At 36.0% G+C, this 24894-nt stretch overlaps 1 long non-coding RNA gene across 1 annotated transcript; it reads left to right on the top strand.

The window, feature by feature from the left end:
• The first annotated feature begins 1590 nt into the window (after positions 1 to 1590).
• Positions 1591 to 21370, top strand: LOC135205925 (uncharacterized). Its single transcript, XR_010312627.1, has 3 exons — positions 1591 to 1724; positions 17430 to 18447; positions 21128 to 21370. It is a non-coding gene; the product is annotated as an uncharacterized LOC135205925 (long non-coding RNA).
• The last annotated feature ends 3524 nt before the right edge of the window (positions 21371 to 24894 follow it).

Here is a 24894-nt window from a genome sequence, read left to right as displayed (position 1 = left end):
GGCACGCGGCGAACTGTCCGCGGCGAACTGTCGCGCGGCGAACTGGCGGCGGCGAACTGTCGTAGACCCTATATATGTACCCTATTATATAATATATATATAGATATATATATATGATATATATATATATACATATTATATATATATATATCATAATATATATATATATATATATACAAGATATATAGATATATATATATATATATATATAGTATATATATATATATACTATATAATATATATATATGTATATATATATATATATGTATATATATATATATATATATATATATATATATATATATATATGTATATATATATATTATATATATATATATATATAGATATATATATATATATATACATATATGTGTGTGTGTGTGTGTGCCCGTGTATATAATCGCCCTGAATTGTGGGTACAGTAAGTACACTTTCTAAATGCTCATCTTGCCAACCATTTTAAATTTTTGTGGCCAAAAAACGACACGAATTCCAGTAGTTGTTGTCTGGACTTAAGACTTATGTAGTGTGTGTGTACCTGTGTGATTGTGAAATAATAGTGAGAAGATGAGTTTACAGGGATCTAATATGAATTTTTAAAAATAATTTTCTAAACAAGTGGGGCCATATTTTCAGGTTGGGAAAATCATTCTTTAATTAATTTTAAGCAAGGTGCTTCCAACCTGCAGTAAACTGTCATAAAATGTCAAAAATAAACTTTGATGAATTATTTGTCGGTAGGTTTTTATTATATTATGAATGTGATATAAATTACATGTTTCCCTGTAGCTAGAGAGTATAACAACATTGTATTTAGAATGTATTTAGAAGTAGAACCTATACTTATCGGGACTGACTGTGGTTTGTTGACCTTTATGTATTAAAAAGTACCTTCCACTGAGAACTTGAAGTTTGTTAAGAGTTGTTCAACAAGCAGTGTGCTTCCATTTTTTATTCGAATTCATGAAAAAGTAAGTTGATATACTACATACGCGTTCCAGGAGACATTCTTGGTCTAATTTTGTATTCTTGTGTTTAAAAGCTGGAACTTCGAAAGATACAATCGATTTATCTCCCAGCGAGAAATATTTATTGTTAATTCACTGCATATAATAAAAACGTACCAGGCCTAAGGATTTAAGATGTACATAAATATATCTGCTTACAACTTTTTTCCTCGAGTCCTAAACGCAACTTTACGCTGAAGTGATAGAAATTCACTCTCGACGTGGTTCGGAAGTCACGTAAAGCCGTTGGTCCCGTTGCTGAATAACCACTGGTTCCATGCAACGTAAAAACACAATAAAAACAAAACAAAACAAACTTTACGCTGAAGTTGCTCAAGAAGGATTCATAAATTGCGTTAAAAAATTAAAATTCATATGTAATCCAATAGTGTTCGAAGACGAGGTGAAATTGTCTTCGAAAACCCCAAAGCAGCTCAAACTAATAAAGTTTCCCCTTTAAGATTCAAATGCCTTTAAATGATTTCTTTAGTCTGCCTTTTGTACTGGTTTCTTGCTTGAGCTTCATTTGTTAGGTGTCGTAGCCAATCAGAAGGTCAGTTCCTCATTTGTTTCTATAGTCGGAAAAAGTCTGTGGACTGTGGTGCAGCGGCCAGCGGGCAGCGAGTGACCGGCGATGGATCGTCCGTCAACGTCAAGTGATACTCTCCAATATTCGGGGAATTTTTCCACATTTTTGGGACGTTTTTGTGAAAAAAGGTACGTCTTTGTTGTGGTTAGAACAATGGCCACCATGGTTAGAGTGATCCACTGAGCTAGGTTAAACCATCAAGTTGTCAGCTGCCCATAGAACTGGTCATATGGCCGACAGGCCGACCAGTTTTCAGTAGAGAAACTGGACTTTCAAGTTCGTTGATTTAGTGATTTTTGGAACTATATTTCGGTAGACCTAGGGTACTTATCCGCGGCGGCCTAGACTATGGCTGTTGCGGCTTTTCTCTGCAGTTTTGCCTACTGAAGAATTTTAAGTAATATTTATTCGGACGACTGTAATTAACTCCCCAGGGGCCAGTACTAAACACTGCGAAATACATTGGACGCCCCAATCCCTAGTGGATGTCGTATCCGCGGTTACGTTCCTTGCAGTCCATGCCGACTGCTTCAGTAGAAGTACCTATATTTCTTGAAAGAGGGCGACCAGAGTGCTTAGGCAGCAGGATGAAAACAATGGGTTTAATTTGTAGATTCACACGACGTCCTCGTTTAGTGCAGAGTAAGATATCAGTTGAGGGTGTGGCTGGAGGGATCCCCCCTTCCTGTGGGTTAGATATCGAAGGCAGGAGGAGCCTTCCAGCATTCCCTACAGTGGGGTGGGGTCTCGAGGGATGATAACTGATATTAGGTACTGCTTTCCCGGCAGTCGTTGAAATAGTTGGAAATGTTCATTCTGCACAGGCGGCAGGATATATATTCATTGCTAAAGTGCTTAAAATTTTGGGGTGTATGAAGTTAATCTCATTTACAATGGTTTTCATGGGACCCCTTATATAGAAGGAGGTTGTGCCTTGTGAAATCGATCATCCAGGTATATTGTCCTTTCTTGATTGAGAGAGAGAGAATAGAGACAATTCTTGAAGTGTTTTCTTGCCGGGTATTGTATTACTCTTAAGAGACAGCTGAATGGAAAACATCCTCATTGCAATAACACATACATTTGACGTACAAGTCATGAAATACACGGTACTTACCAATACAGTACATTACTCTCTCCACGAAATAGCTACAGGGTATATTCTGTGATTAACTGAATCTTTGTGACGTTACTGGTTGAACACCCAATTTAAACTTGGTTGCTAAATCTCAAGTGTCTGTGTTTGTATTTATTGAGACACCTTTGTTACCAGAAGTTGACGTTCAAAGTAAATTTTATCGGTGTCAGAATTGTGATTCGAGTCGTCAATGAACCCTGTCAGGCGCTTTAAGTGGATTCGATTCAGTCTTTTGCACAAACATCGTACAAAGCTGCCTTTGATTAGCATTAAGAGAAATATTTGGATTTGGATTTCAGGGCATTTGCTCTGGATGCGATGATGTCACTCAAGAGAGCACCCCCTCTCCCTCTCCAAACCTCCTCTCCCTACCCCCTTCCCTTCCCACTCCCACTCCTCTGCCGAATTACACCCGCCTCCCTCCTCCGAAGGAGTTTATCTCTCTCTCTCTCTCTCTCTCTCTCTCTCTCTCTCTCTCTCTCTCTCTCCTAGCCTCGTTCCGGGGGTGTTAGGGGCCAGTTTCTACGACAATTCAAGTCTCCCTGAAACTGTTTGGATTTTACAATGTTTATTTAAGATCCTTTCACACCTTCCCACCGTCGTGATCGTCCACTCATCGGCCAAGCCATGTCTTTGGTGCCTCCCGAGTTGGCAAAATGGTATATCTACAGAAGCAGTCCGCACGGAAGGAACGTAACCGCGGATACGACATCCACTAGGGATTGGGGCGTCCCAATGTATTTTGCCGTGTTTAGTACTGGGCCTAGGGGGTTAATTACAGTCGCCGAATAAATATTACTTAAAATTCTTATTCAGGAGGTAAAACTGCATCGAAAAACTGCAACTGCCATAGTCTAGGCCGCCGCGGATAAGTACCCTAGATCTACCGGTGTTCTTACAATGTTTGTTTAGAATTTAACCTCTGCTGATTAAAATAACATACACATAATTTATATCTAAATATCCATTAAAAGTATTTTACATAAAAATCATCAGATACATAAAATATTAGCATAAAAACACACCATTACTAGTAAAATCCTCATCCTAAACATAGTCAGAATCACAGATACAATACAAAATTAAGATGTACCTGTAACATTAAACAAAGTGTACATTATACAAATGTCAATAATGGCTCATTCAATTTCTTGAAGAAAATCACTTTTAAAGTTTCCTTTTAAAAGAACTTATTGATATACTTTCTATATTTAAAGGAAGTGTATTCCACAAAACGGGCCCCCTCACTGATAAGGCACGCTCAGCTAGGCACGCTCAGCTAGTTTACTTTAACCTCCAAGTTATCTGTATGCCTTGTTATTCTTCCAGTGTTCTCTCCTACTGTCTCTATCCCTATAACTCTTTTTGATGATTGTAAATTGCGTTGCTTAAACATGAATAAAGCAAGGTCATATTCTATTTGCTCCTTGACTTTTAACCAATGGAGCTTCTTTATGAACAGAGCAGCCCGGTCAAACTTTTTTCCACTTCCCACAGCAATTTAGCAGCAAAATTCTGAATTCTCTGCACTTTCTGCATTAGAGTTTTACGTCCTCTTCCCCACAACACAGCACAGTATGAAAATAAGCCCAGCACTAAGGATTCAACAACTATTTTTCTTGAGTCAAATTCAAAAAATTCTTTATTTCTATTCAAAAACGCTAAAATGCCATTATTAGCTTTCTTACATATAGATTCTATTCATTGCTCTTTCCATTCATACTCTCAATGGGCATTTAAAACCAGATGATGACTATGAATAAATTGCTCCCCTCTTCGATAGGCTGTCATGTTAGAATGTTACGCAGACCTCTTCGTTTTCATCAATACCAACCTGCAATTTGCCAATATGTACAAAATCGGGTCAAATCCCCGAGTTTCGGCACCTACTATAGGTTTCACAGACAGTGCAAGCTCTTTTTTGGGCAATAACTGTAAAGAACCCTCGTGTCAGTACGAGATTTTACTATAGTGTATTATACCCAGTGCGTTAATTTATATATGAGTACATGAATCACTAATTGTAAAGAATAAAGACGCTTGTCTCTGTAGGTATACCAAGAGGCAAAAACTCGATTAGCCAGAAATGGATACGAGAACGGTATAGATAAACCACCACCTACCCTCTCCACCCAACTCCACCACTCCTTTCTTCCCTCTCCTTTCTTCCCTCTCCTTTCTTCCCTCGCCCTCCCGTCCCCGTCTCTCTCTCTCTCTCTCTCTCTCTCTCTCTCTCTCTCTCTCTCTCTGTCAAATTTGCTTGCTTCATTTTAAACTTATTCTGTATGATTTTTTCCATGTATATCTATCTAATAATTTACATCCATTTGGGCTCATGGTGTTTTGTGATACAATGCTAGAGTTGTTCTGCTATTCGTGGGTGTAGGACTTTGAAGTTTTTGAGCCAGTATCCATGGACTTCATCGGGACCCAGGGCTTTCCAGTTGGACATTTTCTTTAGTTGGTGCCTGATTGTGTTTGTAGTGATACCAGTGATTTTTTTTTTCCGTCCATTTCCTCTTGCCTCGATGAAGCCATGTTGCATGTTTGTTGTGTGATACCAGATTGCTCCATATGTTCTCCCACAGTCTTGCTAAGTTCAGCTAAAGGAATTTCTTGGTGGTTGTCCTCAACACTTAGTTGGCTGTTTAGTCATTTCTGGTTGGTTCCGAATAGTTTGTTCTGTTGGTATTATCATCATTATTATTACTAGCAAACTTGTAGATGGGTGATAAAATACGGGTGCAGAAGTGAAAAATTTATATGTACTATTTGTTCAGCAATATTAAAATAAGGGCGATTACACGAATAGTTCTCTCTCTCTCTCTCTCTCTCTCTCTCTCTCTCTCTCTCTCTCTCTCTCTCTTTTAATGTAATTCAAGGGACGATCACTGAACGCAGAGAAATTCTTATTCATTGTTGTTTCCCCTCTTTTAATGATATTCTCTCTCTCTCTCTCTCTCTCTCTCTCTCTCTCTCTCTCTCTCTCTCTTAAAGTGAAGGGAATCAATGAACGTAAAGAAGTTCGTATTCATTATTGTTTACCCTCTTTTAATGATTCTCTCTCTCTCTCTCTCTCTCTCTCTCTCAATGTAAGTCAAGTAACGAAGACGGTGATGGGATTATCGGATTTCTTAGCTCTCAAATCACAAATTATCTCCTATCTCTTTCTCTCTCTCATTTTATGATAGCAAGATAAAATTATAAAATTGTCGTGCATTAATGTCGTTAAATGGCTCTCTCTCTCTCTCTCTCTCTCTCTCTCGTCGGTGAATTTCATTTAACGGAACAGGGATCTTGATTGGTTCGTTTCTTTGCCAATTACTTTGCATGGTGATACGAATAATAAAGTATCTTTCTTTTCATTATGTTACTGCAAAGACGCAACTTGTATGTCAGTGCGTTATGGCTACTGATAAATGCTCTTATGATCCTGTGTCTTCCAAAAAAAAAAAAAAAAAAATGAGTAGAAAGTAGGAACTTGTCAGTTTCCTTTTTATTATGTCCATTGGCAGGATCGAAATTATGAAGCAACATTACTGGGCAGTACTTCTTCAACGTTATTTTGTGCACTGGCAGTCCCGATGGATTTAAGTTATTAAAAAAATCTTGCGGATATTGATGATAATTTTCATCTTCTATTGTGTCCGAGCTGAAATATTCGCGACTTTCTCCAGGGAAGTTGTACAGAAATTATGTATGAAAAATCGTAAAGTAACTAAGTCTACGGGAATAACCAGCCTCGTTTCACGGCCAGAAATGGATCCGTTTCAGGGAATCCCTTCTCACCCCCACCCCCTACAAAGGAGGGGGGTAGGTTGGATGAGACCCCATTACAAACCATCTTAGGGGTCCCCACCATAACCCTGCCAAGTTTCATACCCATCTGACCAGCCGTTTGGCCGTGATTGAATGACAGACAGACAGACATTACGCCCATTATATTGATAGTATGATATACAGAAGATAACCCTATTCATATGGTCCTAATGTTTCTTTTTAAGAAGTGGTTAAGATTTTTTGGGGGTATCGTATTTTGACATTTCGAAGTCGCTTTATCTCATTTATAATGGCTTTCGTGGAAACTCCTTTACAGGGGGGGAGGTGGCGATGCCTTGCGAAAAATATCTAGGTAGATTGTCATTTCCCGAGAGGGAGAACAGAGACATTCTTGGGTATGCTTTTATTACTCTAGGCGTTCTTGATAGCTGAAAGGTTACTTATTTTCATTTCAATAACACCGTCCTTTGACATAACGTAGAAGTCAGGAATATAAATGCATCGAGTGGAATACAGTACATTACAACCTCCGCGAAGTAGCTACAGGACATATTCTGTAATCAAAGCCATTGCCAGAGAACATTAATGATTTTCGGGCGCAAACATTTGTGTGGAGTTAAATTGTGTACTAAAACAACAGTTTTATCGTAACCTCGAGAAATCTTGAGCAGAGACAATGAAATAACGTAAAGTAACCACGATTGTTTTAGGAAAGCTGCTTCAACTCCGAAAGGTTAAAAGTTTATCGTAAGAAGTTAATATTCAAAGTAAATCATATTGGTTGGTGTCAAAATCATAATTCAGCTCGTCAGGTTTGGTGTAATTGATACCAGTTTTGTGGTCTAGACCTCGAATCGTACTTTGGGCCCAGAGCTATTGCTTTCAAGCTTTGCCAACTATTAATGAAATAATACGCATTGATGTACGTCTCATAGGTATACCATTAGTCCAGATATTGTACGTATATAGATGTACTACGTACAATACGTACGTATTAATACAAAACGTGATTAATATGCTAATTTTCATATAGCTGTCAAAAGGAAATATTACACCTTCCTCAGGTGAACAGCTGCCAAACCAGTAATCTGCTCTCTCTCTCTCTCTCTCTCTCTCTCTCTCTCTCTCTCTCTCTCTCTCTGTCAGTTTTACATATAAACATAGTATATAAATATATACATTTTATATATACATATATATTGCGTGTGTATATTATTAGTAATGTAACTAAATTTATTTACAATACCGATGATGAATAGCATCATTTATTATATCGTTTTTTGTCTTTTATTTATGATATAAAATGACAAGACGAACGATAATTTTTACTTTCACACAATGTCAACATCAAGGAAAGACTCGACGTGAACAAAATAATGCAGTTTCAAAATGATTCAAAATCTGTCGTAACTTATTTTAACATCGCCGATAGAAAAGTTAATGTTAATTATCTACTTAGATATTTCGAAATGCAATTGGCTCACTAGAATTTGCTCGTCTCATCTCCTTGTCCTCGAGTTGAATGGCTATTATTATTCTTAAAATGACATAATAGTACGTATCTCCTTTTCTGCCAAAGGGATCCAATATTTGAGTCAGTGATGCCAACCCCTCTAACCCTACGTCCCCTACAGAAGACGAGAAATTACCTTACATAACTGCGACTATGATAATAAATAAATCTTTAGATTGTTTATATGCAATATCATGAATACTAATAAGCATATTGATACAACCCTACCTTGTTACAATTACCCTACACTTGAAAATATTACCCAGATTACCCTACGAGTTGGGCAATTACCCTACAGTTGGGAACACTGATTTGAGTTATTTGTTGCTGCGTAAACACAATGCCATTGTAACAATAATCAATATAGGTTGTTGCAATTGTTATTTTTGCCTTTTCTGGCCTTCCTCGTCCCCCTCTCACTGAAAACAGACCAAACACAAGGCCCAAACTCCTAATTAAAAGAATTTAAAGGCCTACGGTTCATTATAACGCGTTTATTTCTCCCACTCATAATGGCGACCGTGAAATCTCGTGAAGTATGTCAGTAGGTGAAGCTGGAGGGTGCCTAAAGAGGTACCTCCTCCACACACACACACACACACACACACACACACACACGCACGTAGGTTTGTAAAGTTCCCGAGGCTGGTGTTGGAGTTGGGGGGAGAAAGTGGTGGACCTGGTGGTGATGATGGTTGGCTCCTTGTGTGAAATGAATCGGAAGAGGTGGGTGGGTTATTCTTGGGGTTGGTGGAGGGGTAGAAGGCTAGGGGTTGGGTGCGGGGGGGGGGGGGGGAGGCGGGATCCCAGTAACCAAACACCTTATCACTGTGTCGACTCGAGCGTCGAGTGTTGTCGAACAGTCGACCGACCACACAGAATCACGGTGTTTGGCGATTTGATTATTATTATTATTATTATTATTATTCTGGAGTATTGGTCACAGGACTCTTCATATTTAGAATCCGATCATAGATCTTTATCGCCACCGCTCTGTTATCACATCAGCTCTCTCTCTCTCTCAGCCATGAGAACCACCCAGGCATTTGGTACATTGAGAAAGGAAAACTATCTTAATATAGCTCATGTCAACGCAAGGTCCTTATTAAAATGCCTTCATGAATTAAAATTGTTGATAGCTCACAAGAAAATTGATGTTCTTTGGTTAGAACCGAATATTCTCGATCAATACGTAGGAATTGAAGGCTATAATTTGTTTAGATGCGATGGTGGACTAGGTGGAGGTGCCTGTATCTATGTTAGAAATGACCTGAGATGTGTTCAAATGAAGAATATAATTCCGTCGTGTAAAGGAATATAAGATGTCTGGGTGAAAATACAATTGCGCAAATTACCAAACATAATTGTGGGATCCCTTTACCGTCACCCAAGTACTCCAGTAAATACATTTGATTACATACATGATAAATTGAAGTCAGTATTAACGGAAAACTAAAAGTTCTTCTTATTGGGTGACCTGAACGATGATCAGCTGAAAAATCGGTCTTAATTATGCAATATTATAAACTTGCTAAATTGTGCTCAGGTCATTGATAAGCCAACCCGCATCACCCTTTATTCAGTCTCTCTCATAGACATTTTAATTAAAATAACAAGGAGGTAATAAAAAAGACAGGAGTAGCTTCTTGTCCTCTCTTTGATCATGAAATGATATCGGCTGAAATTGATGTAAATAAACCAAAACTGAAACGTGAGGTCATACCATTTCGAAACTTGAAGAATTATACCCATATGACTTTTTGTAATAAATTGATTGATGGAATCACAGTGCTTAGTGGCGTCTTAAATACAGATGACTTAAATATACTTAATATTTTAACTTTTTAACTAACGTCATGTGTAGACTCTTGCGCTCTTATTGTTACTCGGGAAATTACCAGACCACCAGCTCCATCGATTACTGAGGAGTTAAGTATATCTTAGTTTTACCAGACCACTGAGCTGATTAACAGCTCTCCTAGGGCTGGCCCGAAGGATTAGATAATATTTTTACGTGACTAGGAACCAATTGGTTACCTAGCAACGGGACCTACAGCTTATTGTGGGATCCGAACCACATCGTATCGAGAAATGAATTTCTATTACCAGAAATAAATTCCTCTGGTTCCGCGTTGGCCGAGCCGAGAATCGAACTTCGGACCACCGGAAACTGAGGAGTTAAAAACTGAAATGAAAAAAAAAAGAGAGGTCGATTAAAGAAAATTTTTGATCATTCGAATAGAGTCGATCATTTTGATGAGCATAATAGGTCCAAGGAAAAGGTAGCATCCTTAATTCGCTCAGCTAGAGTGAATGTCAATAAAAAAAATTTTACGAATGTAAACGAAATAAAGGTAACACTTGGAAAGTAATAGAAGGATCATACCAAGCAAAAGTAAAGGTTCAATATTTATCAATGTTAGTGATCCTGTTGAATCAGCAGAGAAATTTAATGAATTCTTTGCCAACGTGGGTAAAACCGTTTTTGAAGAAATACAGAGACAAAATTTAGCTATTGTGAATTCCGGTGTAGCCCCTCGCTCAACTACAAAACAATCATTTACGTACTTTCGACCCCAACCTGTCAGCGTAGAAATTGTAATAACAATCGTAAAAAATCTTAAAAATAAGAATAGGTGTGGAATAGATGAAATGAATAGTAAATGTCTCGAAGATTCTCTCCCTGTTTTAGCATTTTACATAACCGTTATTATTAATACTTCAATAGTGACTGGCATTTTTCCAAGTGATCGGAAGTATGCTCTTGTTTGTCCTACATTCAAGGGAGGCGATAGTGAAGATCCTGGACAATATAGTCATATTTCTTTTCTACCGAGTTTTTCAAAGGTCTTAGAAAGAGTAGTCAGTGATCAGCTGTATGAATACCTATCTGTTAATCACCTTCTGTCAGATACACAGCATGGATTTAGCAGCCAAATATTTACTCGGACTGCGTTAACTAGGGTTATGGAAGTTATATATAAAAATATAGATAGAAACGAAATATCCTTGTTGGCTCTTTGTGATTTGCCGAAAACATTCGATAGCGTATCACATACAATTCTTCTGAATAAAATGGCATTACTTCTCGCATTGATAAATTTTTGGTTTGAAAACTACTTATCTAATCGCTTTCAGTCCGTAAAACTGGATTCTTATATTTCAACTAAGAAAAATGTTAATTAAGGAGTGCCTCAAGGATCGGTCTTTGGTCCGATTCTATTTAATATGACCTGCAGAGTATAGCGCATGATTGTGAACGCGTTCAATTTGTTGATGACGCACAATTCATCCTTTCCAATAGATATGAAAACCATAACACACTCGTAGGAAATATGGAAGAAACGATGGATCGAGTATATTCCCACTACTGCCAAAACGGTTTGAAAATAAACACAAATAAAACACAGTTTATATTTATAGATTCTCGCCAGTACATAGATTGAATACCATCGGATCTAGTTATCAGAGCTGGTACGTACATCTCTTCTGAATGTGAGTAAATGTGTAAAAAAACCTAGGTTTATATATATAGCCAGCGGTCTGACATTTGATGGTCACATAAAATCTATATGTAAGAAAGCTAATGGCATTTTAGTGTTTTTGAATAGAAATAAAGAATTTTTTTACTTTGACTCAAGAAAAATAGTTGTTGAATCCTTAGTGCTGAGCTTATTTTCATACTGTGCTGTGTTATGGGGAGGAGGACATAAAACTCTAATACAGAAAGTGCAGAGAATTCAGAATTTTGCTGCAAAAATTGCTGTGGGAAGTGGAAAAAAGTTTGACCGGGCTACTCCATTCATAAAGAAGCTCGAATGGTTAAAAGTTAAGGAGCAAATAGAATATGACCTTGCTTTATTCATGTTTAAGCAACGCAATTTACAATCGTCAAAAAGACTTGGAGAGACAGAGACAGTAGGAGAGAACACAGGAAGCATAACAAGGCATACCGATAACTTGGTGGTTAAAGTAAACTAGCTGGGCGTGCCGCCTTTATCAGAGTGAGTGGGCCTGTTTTGTCGAATACTTCCCTCAGATAAAAAAAAAAGAAAGAATTAAAAGGAAACTGAAAGGTTACTGTCTTCACGAAATTGAATGAGCCATTATTGGCATTTGTATAATGTACATTTTGTTTAATGTTACAGGTATATCTTAATTTTGTATTGTATATGTGATTCTGACTAAGTTTAGGAGGACGATTTTATTAGTAATGATGTGTTTTTATGCTAATATTTTATGTATCTGATGATTTTTATGTAAAATACTTTAATGGATATTTAGATATAGATCTGTGTATATCATTTTAATCAGCAGAGGTTAAATTTTAAACAAACATTGTAAGAATACTCACTGTAATATTGTGGAATAAAGGTATTATTATTTATTATTATTATTATTATGATGATGATGATGATGATGATGATGATGATGATGATGATGATGATGTTCGTACGCAACTGTGCATAGTATCTGTTCACTGGGAGTTAATTGCAAGACGTAACCACTGTTAACTTTTCGCGATACCTTAGTTGTACCACAGGGAAGTGTTTTGAATCTAACCTTGCTTGCATTGCTAGTTAATCAGTGGGGGTATGCACAGTAGTTTTTGGGAGTTTCATCAAAGAGTTGGTAGGAAATTTATGTTGGTTTATTTGGGAAGTTTCCTGTGGTACTAATGGAAGTTGTTTTGACACCGGGGAAGGTATAATTTAGAATCTGGGAATATCTAAAAAAAATCTGGACTTTGCTTATCAAGTTACCAAATGGTGTCTGAACGGTTTCTCGAAAGTTCATAAAACTCACTGAAACACAACCAACTGAAAGCTTTGTGACGTCTTTAAGATATTTTTGCTTCTCTTTCCTTTCTAATAAACTGATAAAGAAGTGAATGATTCGGCTACGAAAGGTTGACGAGTCTTTCTTATAATAATAATAATAATAATAATAATAATAATAATAATAATAATAATAATAATAATAATAATATCCTTTATTTCGGTTCAAGACCATATATAATGAACATACAGAATACACAGTAACATACACAATCTAGATATATGAGTCAACATGATAGGAAAAATTAGTAATCGACACTTATCCACAAAATAGCTGAGGTAGCATAAAAGATAGTAATCATAATACTGGTAATAGTAATAATATTGGTGAGAAAAAAAAATGCATTGAGAGTTATAACAGTTAGTGCACAAATTATATAGCTTAAATTTCACTAGAGACCTTAGGTGGTTACAGTAGTCTGGTCCAGAGGGCTAAGTACATAAATTGAATGTATATATATATATATATATATATATATATATATATATATATATATATATATATATATATATAATATAAATAAATGAAAAAATAAAATATCAGCAATAAATATAATAATGACAAAATCTGCAGATGACATCTTGCTAATACAGAGATTAAGTCCTTTAGGGGACAAAGGCCTCATTTTCCCATCTTTCCCACAATTTAGATCTTCTTCTTGCTTCACTCCTTAGGATGCTTTGTATGAGCGAGTTGCCGCTGTTTCTCACTCGGGTTACCAGGCTGGACATTGTTCGCCTTATAATGATTTTTAAATTGTCCAGGTGGTTTTCTAAGAACATCTGTGTGGCGGAGTGGTAGCGTGGAGTGTTTGTGAGGCGTCTCAGAATGTCATTGTGCACAACAGTGATACGTCTCATGGTCTCTCGGGTATAGTTCGTCCAGAGGGAACACCCATAGATACTGTAACAGTACGAGCGGAAAAGCAGCAGTTTCACGTCTCGGTGACAGAAGGCAAACCTCCTTGCAATCATGTTGCCAGTTGCACATAGTTTACGACGCCTCTGTTCAATGTCTGCCGTATCCTTTAGGTCGTCGGTAATAATGTGACCCAAATACGGAAATTCGCGCACAAATTCCAGCCGATGGTTTCCGAGGAAAATGTGGTTCTGCAATATGCTTAAGCGATCTCGGGAGAAGCGACATGCACTGGGTCTTGGTTTCGTTGTAGATTATATCAAACTCCTCTGCATATTGGCGGCAAGTGTCGATGAGTCGTTGGAGGCCATGCACTGATGGGGAAATCAGAACCATATCGTCGGCGTAACAGAGGTTGTTTATAGTTGTTTCATTGACAGTGCATCCGATTGGGAGTGAGTTCAGTTTGACATTCAAGGCATCTGTGTACGTATTAAACAGGTATGGAGAGAGAAAGCCCCCTTGCCGAAGCCCGTTTAGGGAGCCGAAGGTGTACGATAATACGTTGCCCCATTTGACACAGAATTGCTGTGTGGAGAACCAGCAATGTAAAATGCCAATTAGATATAGGGGTGTGCCCCTTTTATGCAGCTTCAGGTAGTTTACTCTGTCAAATGCTTTTCTCATATCTACGAAACACAGGAAAACCGGAGATGCTGATGATAGGTAGTAGTTCAGGAATTCTTTCAGTATGTAGATGCAGGTGTCGGTCGAGTGGTTTGCTTTAAACCCGAACTGGTTGTCAGTGGTGTGTAGAAAGGGGAGAAGTCTCACAAGAAGAACCGACTCAAGTATCTTCGATGCGATCGTTGTGATTGCAATTGGCCGGTAGTTGCCAGGGTCAGCTGCATCCTTTAGCTTGTTTTTGATTAATGGTATCAAGTGAACTAAGAGTAGGGAGTCTGGAAGAAACTGGTGAATTATGCACTCATTGAATAAGGCAGCTAGCAAAATGTAAATTATCGGATGGCAGAATTTGAAAGCCTTTGCGGGAAGACCATCACAGCCGGGCGATTTATTATTAGGTATGATGTTTATGGCATCGCTGATGTTACCTGGCGTAATACGGTCTGCAAAATGAAATTGAATGTTGTCATTAAGGAGGTTATCTACCTCGCTTCGGGAATCCTGATCATTTATGCAATTCAGGATATTGTTGAAGTGATCACCCCACATCCTTGCGATAGCCTCGTCTCCGACTGCTTCCTCTACTCTCTGTGATAGCTTTTTAGTTTCGGGATTTAAGGACTGGATATCTTTCCAAAGACGAGGGTAATCACCAGATTCTACGTTTCTAGACATTGCATTGGCTCTTAGTTGTTTTTCATTTAACCTGCAGTGCTTAAGAGCAAGTTTGAATTGCGCTCTCGCCTGCCTCATTAGTAATGCAGTGTGTCCTTCCCTCGGGCTGCCATTTTGCCTCCACAGTAAAAACATTTCTCGTGAGTATGTATACAGATCCTTAACCAAGTCATTCCAACCAGGTATATTACGAGAATTACCTTGACGAAATCTAAAGGCAGTCCTGCCCGAAGCAAGCATAGCGGAGATTATGTTCGAATAGAATTCATTCAGATCCCTCTTGTGGTGGTCATTTCTACATTTTGTGTTGGTACACAGTAAGGCGTCAGCCGGTTGAATTATTGACCGCAACCTGGTTTCCGTGGTCGCCCTAAAGTATCTGGTTTTCTGTTGGTTTTTAAACTCCCAGTTAACCGCTGGAGGGCGGTCAGTTACTGGGTTCACGGTAGGGAGGGATGGGGTACTGAATGACACCTGTAATGGGATGTGATCGTAGCCCGTTGCAAGATCGTAGCGAATATTGCAGGTCATAATAGAATCATGAAGTTGTGGAGATGTGATGCAGTGGTCCAGCCAGGAGGTTGTAATTGCGTCCGCTCTATTATGTACATATGAGTAGGAGGAGGGAGGGAGGAGCATTACATCGCTAATTTGGAGAGCATGATTTTGACAGAAGCGAGTAAGTTCATTATAAAATTGTTTCCCATCTTGTCGAAGGAGCTGTTTAATCCTAATCCAAAAAGAAAATTATATATATATATAATAAATATCAATTATATTAAATATATTATAATAATATAATTTTAATTATAATATATTATATAATTATATTAATTTTTAATTATATATAATTATTATTATATATATTTTATAATAATATATATATTATATTTATAATTATATATATATTATTATATTATATTTTATATATATATTCAATATATATATATATTTATATAATTTTATTATTATATTATTAGACATTTTTATAGGGGTATATATATATATATATATAGATATATATATATAATATATAATATATATTATATTTTATAGTATATAATATATTATTATTATATATAGATATTATATATATTATATATATATATATATATATATAGATTATATTATATTATATTAATAGATATATATATATACTTAATTATATTAATCTATTATATATATATATATATATTATATTATATATATATAATTATATATATATATATTATATATATTAATTATATTAATATATCTATATTATATTATTACTTAATATAATTATAATAATATATAGATCTATATGATATATATTATATATATAATATATAATATTATATATTAATATATATATATATATAATAATATTATTATTATTTATATATATATATATATATTTTTATATATATATAATATATATATACTATATTATTAATAATATTATTATTAATTATAATTATAATTATATATATATATATATATATATATATATCTTATTAATTATATATATATATATATATATAATATATATATATGAGTTTTTGTCACATACCCGTCACATTTGTTACAAATATTAAGCTACACAGGTGTTTAATATCCAACACACCGTACCTCGGGAATGTACATTATTTATAAATCTCATTGCGTGTACTAATCACACCACATTTCTCCTACTTTTCTTCAATATAAGAAGAATTTCCATAAAACAATCTGGCCACTGATCCTACCTTTAATTATATATATATTATATATATATATATATATATATATATATAGATATATAGATATATATTATCTATTATATATATATATAAATATTAGACTATAAGAAGGTTGCGAAATATGGTGAATGTAGTCCCAATGATACATTTTGTGGGTCTGGTCTATAATATCTGGTTGTAGTCACAGGAGATTTTGACAATGAAGTGAGAGAGAGAGAGAGAGAGAGAGAGAGAGAGAGAGAGAGAGCAGTATTATAGGTGAATTTTTTGTGCAGATTAATTCAATAGAGAGAGAACTATCTTAATGAGTACCTGGTACAATTCCCTTGTAGTTTTAGGCCTATCCTATTGTCCCAAAGTTCATAATTACTCGAGTGATTGACTGGTACAACTCCCTTGTAGTTTTAGGCCTATCCTATTGTCCCAAAGTTCATATATTACTCGAGGGATTGACTGGTACAATTCCTTTGTAGTTTTAGACCTATTATATTGTCTCAAAGCGTATGTTACTCGAGAAATTAGCTGGTACAATTCGTTTTTAGTTCAATGTCCATCTATAATTATTTGTATCAAACAATTTTTTTTATTATATGTGATTAATGTAAATAATTTTTTGTTACAGATGAGCTTTCACTTTAGGGCCATTTCCGATCGAGCCGTTTCAGGACATCCATAAAGACAGTTGATACAACTCATTTTATTATTATTATTATTAGATCGTTCAAGTCATTCGATTACTGAATAAGACAGAAAAAAGTCATTGAATTGATTACAGACGCTAAATCCAAATAGAAAATTAATAAATCGGTAAACGAGAGAGAGAGAGAGAGAGAGAGAGAGAGAGAGAGAGAGAGAGAGAGAGAGAGAGAGAGAGAGAAATATCCCTCAAGAAAGTGAAATCTGGTATAAGCGGTCTATTATTGCAAATTCATTGCTTTGAAAGAATCAGTCCCCCTTTAATAACCATTTGCAACACTAAAACAAGGGTGTTGGTATAGTATCTTGTTTTGTAGTCAATAAGTAAATCGAGAAACCAATAAGTAAACCGATGACACACTTTTGAGATTCATAATTGTTACATCAACGCGGTATATCTGAGGTAGCTTTTGTTTTATAGGTCAATCTAATCTGTGATTAACGAGTATTTAAGAGAATTTCAAAACGAACTAGAGATGTGAAATATTATTATATAATAAACTTGTATTTAGCTGAAAGAGGTAAATTTTTTCCTTGCGTCGAGTAAGTGTCTTATCAATATGACGCAAAGACGACATTTTCAATGATAAAACTCGTAAACGTTTGAAGAAAAAAAAGTCTTTGTTTGAAGAAAAAAGTTATTGTCTGATGAATGCAGCTGATATTTGATGAAATCGGTATAAATGTTTGATGAAATCGGCTAATGTTTGAAGACATCTGTTTTAGCGTTTAAATTGATTTTATGGAGACGAATGCTTTTGTATCAAGTCAGCTTTATGGATGTACGAAACGACTTCAGTTTGAACCATAACGACTGAGGAGGAGGAGGAGGAGGAGGAGGAGGAGGAAGAACCACCTGGAACCACCTGGAGCCTAAATACGTCAGCTGACGTCGAGGTTAAATGCAGTTCAACATTCATGGCATGAGTCGACGAATGAACTTGGTAAGTTTATTCTTATTATTTTCACTTACTCGGGGAGTAACCTTGCAAACTACTTCGTTGTTGCTGCTGCTGTTGCTGCTATTCTGGTTGGGGGTGGGAGGGAAGGGTAGGACAGCCCTATGGGAGAGCCTTAAAAAGGTCTGAAAAGGGTGTTTCGCGTCGAGTTAAGATGCAGGAATTTTAGGATGGGATATTTAGGATTTATTTGTGAGAATGAAAATTTAAAAAAACAATGAGCGTGTTAAACAGTGCAGAAAAATAATTTCTAAAAAAAGTATAGCGTATTTTTAATCTTTGTCGGTGAAACAACACGCTATATCGTTTAGTTAAAAGGTAAAAAATATCCCGTACTTGAGTACAAAAATGTTTAGATTCAGCAAAAAACCATTTCTCCTGTAAACACAACCGTTACTGTAGGCCTTATGCATAGTTTAATAAGTAAATGTGTGAGTATGGAAGTAGGAATAGGTTTATATGTCAATGTATGAATATCTGGTAGGGATTGTTTAATATGTCAATGTATGAATATATTTGGTAGGAATAGGTCTATATGTCAATGTATGTATATTTGGTAGGAATAGGTCAGTATGTCAATGTGTGAATATTTGGTAGGGAAAGTTTAATATGTAAATGTATGAATATTTGGTAGGGATAGTTTAATATGTAACTGTATGAATATAAAGGTAGGAATAGGTCAACAGATTTACACAGGACTGGCCTGAACTTTTTGACCAGAAGTGTCCATCTTAAATATACAATGAATAATAGTAGGTTTGTCGCACTAATTATATTTTATGTGGTTATTCATCCTGTGTTTTTTATTTCTTTATGAACCCTGTTTATGAAAGTGAGGTGGGTGAATTGCTTTCACGCAAAGTGAACTAGATAGGATATCAACTGGTTTCTGAAGGTAATTCTCTTGTCCCTTGTGTTACATTTACACATAATAGGTTTTTGAATTTGTTCTCTACAGTCATATTGTGGCTTTTGCAAGTACATACCAAAATCTTACAGATGACCGGATCTTCATAGCAGAATGGCTATGCAAACTTTTTTTTTTTTTTATCTAGAAATGTGTTAACATCTATGAAGGACGATTGTGAAGCTTTTTAGATGGAGTTTAAAAAGGAGTTTAAACTTTAATTAAGACGGTAAAATCACAAGCAACTACCACGCCCCAGTTTACGTGCAAAATGGGCGCTGTTTTTAGTATCAACCCGATAGGAATGAATGTTAGTAACATGAAAGAAAAAGAACCAAGCGGAGGAAGTGGTATTCAACACAGCTTTAGATCAGTATATACGATTATATATTTTCCTTTTAGGTTGAGGGTTCAAAGAAAAAGCTGTACAATGGAGGATCTAAAAGGAAGGTTGTATATTATATTATAGTATATTAAATCTCCCTTTATCACCTGCATCTTGGACCTGTAAAAGGTCAGACATTGGTCAAATTAGTTTTTTTTTCAGACTGCCTCATGGCCAGTACCTTAAGAGAGGAGAAATTTATGATTGAAAACCTACGTTGTGGATGTCTGGTAATTTTTCTGTAAGTATAGCGTTTAAATAAGTACAATTTAGCTTTAGCAGTAATCACATCTAATTATATTCATTATTCTCTTAAGAGTAACTAATATTCAGATGTTTATTAAAAAATGCAAAAGTTTTGCCTTATGACTTTAGTTTCTTATAGTCTACTACTCCAGTTAGACCCATTGGGCTTACAATGTTTTGTAATTATTTACATTCTTCCCTATCGCTCAAAACCCATTCTTTCTCCTTTTTTATTTATTTATTTATTTTTATTTTTCATTTTCATTTAAATCTGGGGGGGAATTTGACTACTAGATGTCAGAGGGCCCTGGAGGGAGGGTAGGAACAACTCTTAGATGGGGGTGTGGTAACAAAAGGTCTAAGAACCGCTGGTATAAAGTGTGCAAGACAACGTCTGTTACGATTGAGATTGAAGTAGTATTAATGAACCTTACTTTCCATAGTGTGACGTTCCATAAGACGTCTCCGTGAAGATGTTGTGCTTGGGATAACCTCAGAAGTTCAAGGGTAGATGCAGGGCATTACTACCCTAAAAGATTTCTCCTTTTAGTACTTTAAGTTATTTAATATCTATTTATATATAAATTTAACTTTTTTCTTTTCTAATAACATCTATTGCTTCTGTATTTCTTACCTTCTGGAACTTCTTTCAAATGTACACCATATTCTGTGGGAGCTTGAATTACAAGTCAATGGTTCTTGTATGCTTATTCCAGAAGAATAAGTGGGCATCTTCTGAATAATAATAATAATAATATATTGATAATAAGTTGAACGTTTCCAGTTGCTTGTAGTCACCAGTGGCAGTATAAAGTCTTTTAAGTTTCTTGACACATGGTTAGAATAGTCCTCCTCCTCCTCCTCCTCCACAAACGAAAGATGAAATAGGAACCAAACCCATTTGTCCTTCTTCCAATACTCTTCATAGTATGCTCTTGCAATCTTACTGCTTTATGGCTTTGTCTCTTCTCGTATCACAGTATACACAAGGTAAAGTCACCATACAAATCTTGAAATAATCTTTGCTTCACATCTTCATATCCTGAGTTAAATACTAGAAAGTCAATATGTTAAGTGTGGAGATGACAAACTTGCATTGAATTCTAAAATCTGGTTTTGTTTTCCAGGTAGAGCTGAGCAGGACCTGTCTCGACAGAGGAGCAGAGGGGATGTCTGTCCTCTTGTGGGCTGGAAGGGATTTTTAATCACTGTGCCCTGGTATCCCTTTTTTCATTCAGGAAAGGAACTGGCTTGTAAACAAGAGTAATGTATGCTGACAGATGTCCAACAAGAGGAGTTGCAAAATAAAATAGGTAAGCATAGGGACGTATCTAAATTTGTTTCAGGTATTCGGGTTTTAAGAAATTGGAGATAACACATTAATGTAGGGTCTTTGGTTGTTAAAACGTTCAGCAATATTTTGAAGTCTTATTAAAGTATTGACTATACAGCAAAAAATACTGAGGATCTTGATGTCTCCATCTAATTGATATATTTACCCACAGGTTTTTTTCCTGAAGGTTTTTTTAAATTTTCTGTTTAATTTTATTATGGCGTCAATAACCTAGATGTTGAGACGCCAGTCTTAAGAACTGTGCCCATTAGTGGAAAGGATAGGCCTTGATGTTTTGCCTGCTAATGGGAATTAGTGGGAAGGATAGCTAGTTGGAATTCATAGGAAGGTCAGGCCATGATATGTTGGTTGGTCACATTGTTGACAAGGGTTGATGATGCCTGAACATCCCCAAATGGCATCTTGAATCACCTGTCGTACTTATGTGATCAAATTGACTGAGCCCCATCTGGTAATTGGTCAGCAACAAAGCCTCAATCAAGGCTTCTGTAACTTAACAGCAGCAGTTTGTATATTGTAATGGACCACACTCGGTTCTGCAGGTTCTTAAATGCAAAAAAGGAAATGCGACTGGAATGAATGACTGGCAGAAATCGGGACAAGCCATGGAGGAAGGAGATCAACAAAACAACCACAGTTAACTTAAAGCTAATTTATTATGTACAAAAATATAATACTATGTACAAGGGAGTTCAGGTTTGGTAAAAAAAAATTTGCAAATACTCTCAATATCACCATCAAAGATACACAGTTACAAATACCGTTACAATAAGCAAATCAATGAAATGATAATAAATTCAGTCAACTTAAATACTACAATGAGTCAAATAATACAACTGCATAAATTACATAACAGGAGCCTGTTCAAAATAAAAAAATAACACTGATGTAGCTAAACCAAAGTTACTTTGCGATAAAATAACAATGCACAGACATAAAACATTAGTTTAACTTCTGTAAACAAGATTATACAAATCTATAAACACTAGCTACATCTCTCGACAGCATAAAACAATAATAAAGCTTAAAACAAAAGCAACAAACAAGCAGCAATTAATCACCAAATTACATAACAAACCATATTAATAAATAATGATACAAAATCAACAGACAGCTTCAGTAACAATCACAAGCAACGATAAATTCAAATAAATACTAATATGGTATAATCAAACGTCAAGACACACACTGCTGTCCAAAAGGCCAACACCCAGATGAGTACGGTAGAATCATTTCTCAGAAAAACAGACAGTCCATGTAGTAGATACATCAGGACAGGCTCCGCCGTCCAAAAGGCCATCACCCAGCTGCTGTAGACAACAGGCAGCCAATGCCTGCTGCTTAACAAGTCACCATGCCCGTGGGTTGACCTGTTAAAATTCTGTTGGCCTTGGGATAACATGGAGTCAGGTCCTCGACCAGCTTTCTACGATATACAGGAAAGCGGTCGGCCAGAGGTACTTCTGATTCACAGTTGAGGCGCATAATTAGCGTCTCTCTCTCTCTCTCTCTGTAGTGATGGGCAAAACTCATCTTTTTTGGCAGTCGGTTACTTCGATTACTTTGGTGATCAGTAATCGATTAGTAATCGATTACTTAACGATTACTTTCACAGGAAACTGGTACATTACACGTACAACTGCAGTATAATCAAGTCCAGTGGTCCTTGGTCTTAACTTATACAATCATGGTTTATTTCTCTCTCTCTCTAAGACAAGAATCCTTTAAAATTCTATACCTTCTCAGTTCCATGATGGCGAAAAGGGTAGGGCATCGGCGGTGACCAGCGATGCCAAATCAAATATTCCCACTCATGTTGTAAGGTATTATAAGGCAGAATAAGTTATACAACGCAAATGTAATTTATTTCTAATTCAGTTTTGCCGATTATTAAAAGCCCTAGTAATTTTCTGGCTTTTAACAACAAAAGAACGACACGATTTTTCTTAAACTTGGCAAAAATATTTTTCAGCGCTGCCAGTTCCTATCTCAGGTGTTAATGACCTTAGGGCATAAAGCCGTCAAACAGCCGGGATTAAACCATTAAATCCCCACTGGGAAAGGTAGTCGTCGCTTAACTGTCCTTCATGCTGGGCTGGTACCATTCTTAATACAAATATTTTTTTTTCAGTTCCCAAAATTAATTTACTTATGTAAATGAAGATTTGTTTCTTAAAAGTTTTGTATATATAACGTGCAGTAATATTACTTATATAATATAGTCTTGTCATTCTTGTCTATTATATTATCACTATAAGACATTCATGACCCAAATAATCATTTATTTCTTTTGACACACCCTTATGAAGATATAAGAATAGAAAAATGTTATGAATACGCTTAATGGAAATAAACGAGGGCGGATATTATATATAGATGATAAATTGAATAGCTGCCGATAATTTCACTTGTATATTTATGCGACGCTCTCTCTCTCTCTCTCTCTCTCTCTCTCTCTCTATATATATAATATATATATATATATATATATATAATATATATATATATATATATATATATATATATATATATATATATGATATATATATATATATATATATATAGTTAGGGGAAAAGGGCCCAAATCCCCTCAAAACCATTAAATCGCCTCAAAAACCAAATCGCCTCATTTCCGTACATTAGCCCTTTTGAGGGGCGGGTCTTCCCAGATAAGAGTATCTCCTTACGCGGGTATATCTACATATGGGCGCAATAATGAGATGGTAATAGTTTATCTCCTTACATGGGGTATCTTTTAATATTATTATGTACTTTACATGAGGTGTTTTTTTACTTTTTTTGTTTAAAGAGTCTGACCATGACGTCACCTATATAAAATGTTTTTTTTTTTTTTCACTTGTAACGTAGCTCATGCACGTGTATAAGGTATAATTATCGTGCCACTTGACACCGGTATGTACTCTGCTTTTCTGTTTGTCTCTCCCTATCTCTCTCTCTCCTCAGTGACCGCAAGCTGACTGCCTATACATAAGTTCATGTTCAAACAGGAAGTATCTGTCGGCATGCACCGCCCTATCACTGCCCCCCCGAGGGTAGAGGAGGGGGGGAGGAGGAGGGGAGGAAGGAGGAGGAGGAGGAGGTAGGAGGAGGAGGGAGGAGATGATGAGTCTTATTTGTTGTCAACGTACAGCATTTAAAACGAGATGAGACGAAAAATAAACCTCGATATGGCAATTACAACAGGATTTTATTTGCAGCATCACAACGAGATATAACATTATTGGAAAAAACGAAGTTCATGTTCTTATATCGTTTTTGGCCAAGTACATCAGCATCACAAACGAGATATAACATATCGGAAAAACTGGAGTACATTTCATGACAGCGTTTCCACATCTGACGATTATACTTCCCGCCCGTTTCATTACTCCAGGACATTCAAGCAATATTCCCGGGGAGGGATGCTTCGGCACTCTTTACATCCAACCATCTGGCTCAGTTGATGTTACAGGGCACGTCGATAACTAACAACACTGGAATAGAAATTGTAGGCGTATAAATTCCGGGATAATATCATTA

This window comes from Macrobrachium nipponense, chromosome 29 (assembly GCF_015104395.2).
Source record: "Macrobrachium nipponense isolate FS-2020 chromosome 29, ASM1510439v2, whole genome shotgun sequence".
NCBI lineage: Eukaryota > Metazoa > Arthropoda > Malacostraca > Decapoda > Palaemonidae > Macrobrachium > Macrobrachium nipponense.
This window is presented reverse-complemented; position numbering and strand designations above follow the sequence as displayed.